Source organism: Ptychodera flava, unplaced genomic scaffold, assembly GCF_041260155.1.
Source record: "Ptychodera flava strain L36383 unplaced genomic scaffold, AS_Pfla_20210202 Scaffold_34__1_contigs__length_2629520_pilon, whole genome shotgun sequence".
Lineage (NCBI taxonomy): Eukaryota > Metazoa > Hemichordata > Enteropneusta > Ptychoderidae > Ptychodera > Ptychodera flava.
Genome location: NW_027248356.1, coordinates 1,989,955 through 1,994,914, shown reverse-complemented (window position 1 = coordinate 1,994,914; position 4,960 = coordinate 1,989,955). Strand labels below are relative to the sequence as shown.

The window sequence follows — 4,960 nt, the reverse complement described above, 5'->3', positions numbered from 1 at the left end:
TCTTTCCTACACTGCAAATTCTTCTGGCTTGAAATATAACCACTTGGATTGTAGGTGGCTTGCGGGTGAACCAGTTGAAATATTTCGGTTTGCCCGAAATCCACGAAGGTTTTTAAGGTTTGAAGTCACGCCACCACACAGAGTATAGATGGCGTGTATTCATACCAATACATTGGTATAAATTTAAGCCGAATGGCTTCTTTTTAAGCCCGTGACAATATAATTTATCGGTTTAAATTTGAGCCACTGGCATCGTTGGTTTGTTTATATACCGACAAATTCATTGGCTCATCTTTAAGCCAACCACAAGTGGCAACTTTTTGGGCATGGTTTGAGTATAAACCATTCAAGTTTATGAAATTAATCGGCCTGTTTTCAAGCCATTGTCATTATCAGTCACTGGTTAATTTCTAAACCAGAATTTTACATCACGTCACGACTTGACAGGCCTTTCGCACGATAGTGAGGACCATGCGCATTCAGTGCAACAGATTGATTAGCTTTAATTTTGGGCGATACGATTTTGTGAAGTTTTCAATTGAACAATATGGACTTGCTTTAAGTCTGTGGGCACATAAATATCAAACAAAAAGAAGGAATTAGCCTAATTGACAATAAAAAGCGTTGATCTCAAATGACGTCATTTTTCTTTCATTAACATGCAAAAATAAATGTAGGGCCTATACGTCGGATTGTCAACATTTTCCAAGACAACGACGAAAGTAAAAACCAAAATAATTCATGGCTCAAACTAATGCTACCACAACAGTGAGTCACGCATGCAACAACAAACTTTGGCCGAATGCGCGCGTGTAGCAAACCTGAAATCGCGATCAATGCTATTCTCTGTAGGCCCGGATTGTAGGCATATCCGTAATTTTTGCCAGGACACAGCCTTGATGCTGGACAAGTCGGACGCATTTTATTATTAAGGACATGTTTTAAATGGATGTTCTATGCCCCTGAATGTGCCAAAAGTATACACAAGCCATAGCAAACGCAACTGATATCCAGACGGTCGTTCAAATTACCAAAACAACCTACAAGGAGGAAGTCCTTAACCTTTGACCGTCGTTTCACCCTTTGTAACATTACACTTTAAAATAGTTCAATTTTACAAAATGATTCACCAAGCCAATGTTTAAACTTCGTTATAGACATTATATATCCGTGACATATGTAAGAATCATAGTACTTGTTGATTGATCGTACTCTTAAAGGGACCGCTGGCTAGTGGAATCCCCATCCCTTCACTTTAGGCAGTTGCGTATTAATTCCTGTGTGGCATGGCACAGATACTGCACTGCACGCCAAAAATTCAGAATTCCACTGGCCTTCGCATTGTAGCCGAGGCGTTATTGACGATCGTATCAGCGCTCACGATTCCGTACTCCGGCACAAGTCGACAGTAATGGCTTCTGTCACCGATGAAGAATTACTTCGCAAGCAAGAACTGGTTATGTACCTCAACAATAGCTATTCATGGGTCAAGATCAGATGCAAGTTGCCAACCGACGTCTTGGAATGAACATCCACAAATCAAACGTAAGTTTGTTTTTGCATATTCCGCGGAAGATTTGCAAAGTTATTGATTTAAACCGGGCTTGTTTTTTCCTCAAAGCATATCGATTAGCTTGAACCATTTTTAGTAACATACATGCGTTTGAATATTGTCGGAAAAAGTGAAAATTTCCTTGTCACAACTATTCGCAATTGTCCTTTGACATACCGCTACAACCATGGACGGGTGCACCAGCGAAAATATTGATAGCACTGCTTGCTACTCATTGACATTATCAATGATCATTGCCAAGGACGTAACAAATTAGCCTTCAATTTCATTTTATCAGGCTGAACTGATGTGTGCTTGTTCCTTTCGTATGTTTATCGTGTTTGTATGGCTTTTCACGACCGCGAATAAATGTGTTTCCCCGAAATCGTCCGTGCTGGTGAATAATCAAATGTGTTTTCTTAGCTCCACTGTGTCAGTGGGTCGGCGACGAGGAGCTTTTCTAAGAGTAGCCCTGAGTACAGGTATGTGTGTTCAGGGATGTAGAAAATTTTTGTCACAGCAGGAAAATTATGGTTGACAGCCGGCCATGTCCGTATGCGACCAGGAAGCGGTCGTTGGGGGTGGGTGTGAGGACTTTTTTTGATTTTGAAGTCTCCAGAATGGCTCTCCTGGACCCATATTATGAATTTTTAGTCAAATCTTGCACACTTTTACATCATGTACGATGTAACAAGGTAGGGACAGTCAGGTAATCTCTCTATAGGTATTTTTATTTCTAAACATTTCACATTTTATTATTTGTATAGTCTCGTTTTTTTATGTACACTGGCCACCATAAACCGGTAACTTCGTCAAAGCTCAATTTTCTGTTCAATAGCCACGCGTGAGAAACTTTAAATTTACTTCTAGAATTGTCCTCCATATTTGTCGTACGTCGGAATTGAAGAACAGCAGCCTTTGCTGCACATATAGAAATAATGAAGTCCGATTTTTCGCTCACCGTTGCCATCGAATACATTGCTAAACACAGCTAGGATTTCTTTCTCACCGTCACTCTGAGATAACACGTACTGTACATTGTTGTTTGATTCACGACCCGATGAATTGACATCACTAGTAGCAAAACTTTTGGTTGTTTCAACAGTTTCACTTGAACGCGGTTCGCATTCAGTTGTTTCGATAATACTGGAACACGGTGGCATTGCACGGCCGCTTGGGAACTCGACTCGGTTGTTTTGGTTGCGATTTCCGGAGTACATGTAGGACTTGCACTGACACTCTGCTAAAGTGCCGGCAGGTTCCTCAGCAGATTTTTCACCGAGAGTTTGTTCGGCCCGTTTATCAGAGAAACCACTGAAGAATTTCTTGATACTTCGCTGTTTATCGCTCAAACATTTACAATCTGCGTGCAAACTCCGCAAAGTTGACATAGGCTTGTCATGCAAATACAACTGCGTGACTGTACCGAGTCACTCCTAGCTAGCCGAACACATGCCGACAATGACGTACCAAAAAACACAGCGAGATCAACTGTGACCTGCTTGACCTGTGCACTGCATTCCGACAAGCACACGTTCATTACTGCGTACCAATCCCGGGGTACCGATCGCTTATGCATGTAGATTGTTTCAGGGTACTCTTGTTTACGATTTGATTTTATTTGACTAGGAATTTTTGGGAGTCTGAAAAGACATGAAACTCTATGATTTTGTAAACTTAGTACTCAACTAATACCTGATCCCGTAGCGGACTGAATTTAACGCGAGTGGCCATTTCCGTGTGAACGCACGGACGTATATATGTATAAAAAGACAGCGTTTTCGTTGCAGTCCTCATCCGGACTGCAGAGACTCCAGTTACATGTATGTCCATAGACCGTTGCAGGGCTGTGACGGATAAGTTATAACGCTGGGAACAACAGACCTGTACGCAGGGCTATTCTGAGAGGTGGATCATGGATGCGTCGTCCGTTGCACGTCGTCCGTAGTCCGCTGTGCATTTAATAACTCCTTGCCATTGTCCATCCCGAACGGAAAGATGGCAATCATTTAAATTTTGTCATCCATCAGTTCACAGGAAAATTGCATTTAATAACCCTTTGTCATTATTGTATAGGACGGAGACTGTATAGGACGGAGACACCAACAAATAGCTGCAACAAGAGCTATTGCCACAGTAAAGAGATGCCTATTTTACCAGAAAAAGTGAGTAAAACTGCACATTTGTTTCACGCTACCTTTCTGTGTGATTTTCAGGCAAACTGACTTGCCACAGCTTATTTGCAGATATCCTCATGCCATTCTTTCAATAACAAACATAGACTGTTTCATGGATGATATTTCTTGTTTATGTTGATAATATAACCTCAAACTGGCAACTTAGATAATTTAATACAGACACATACCTCACAAATCCTTTGGCCAAAAGATGTAATGGTTGATTCTGTTATTCAAGGCAAATCTATGTTTCCACAGCATGATTTGAACTTGGGTCCTTTAACATTGCTTACACAAATTTTGTGAGCCATCTTGTCACTCAAGACGGGTAAATGTTAAACTGATTCATTTTCAGCAAATAACTTCCTGTACAAATGTGACTATTGACTTCCACTTACTGGTAATAGATAATTATTTGTTTCTTTTTCAACAGATTGTCCAGGACATAACATACTTGATACAGAAAATGCCTTCAGCTCAACAAATTAACAATGGATTCTCTGAGTACAATGTGTAAGCAGAATGAAGACTCTGCCCTCAGATATGGAATTCAAAGACGGATATATAAGGTCATCAAGTATCGTTATGTGCATTGATAATAATTACATCAGGCATGAATGTTCCTCATCTTTCCACATATTACACTAATACTTTGGGTTTTGTTTAAATTTCAGCTGTTATTACATATCTGTGACATATTATCTTTGTCACGGTCACGCAACAGACAGACATGTTTAAACATTTTATTGATATAATCAATCATATGAGGGGAGCCACTTGCTTGCACCTGGTTTATGATATTGAATCTTAGTCTGGTGTATCAAAACATAATTAGCCATTTCCCTTATTTTTAAACAGGCATCAAACAATTTTTGGTTCTCAAGAGTGTCTTTGGTGGAAAACTGCAGTTGGAAAAATGGTAACAGTTGTGACGTAAGTATTTCTTGTTGAAAAAAAATTGTTACTGTGATTCAGTACAAACTAGTCAAGGCACATAATGTGCCTTGACTAGTTTGCTCTGACATTTGCTGTAAGTTTTAGCAATTTTCAATCTTCATTGTTGTGTGTACAAACTGCAGTTTTGATAGCTATATAACAGTCTCTTGAATACCATGTTCTGCTTGACAATGTAATGTGTACATGCTTAACAACCATTGTTATTGTTGACAAATGAATTCTATTCCAGACTGAAATTATATTTTTAACAATAACCATGCTGTACACATATGAC

General features: G+C 39.7%; 1 long non-coding RNA gene across 1 annotated transcript; it reads left to right on the top strand.

The window, feature by feature from the left end:
• The first annotated feature begins 1,511 nt into the window (after nt 1-1,511).
• LOC139127691 (uncharacterized) lies at nt 1,512-4,618 on the top strand. The gene is made up of 3 exons (XR_011551084.1): nt 1,512-1,545; nt 3,645-3,717; nt 4,163-4,618. It is a non-coding gene; the product is annotated as an uncharacterized lncRNA (long non-coding RNA).
• Nucleotides 4,619-4,960: the final 342 nt, after the last annotated feature.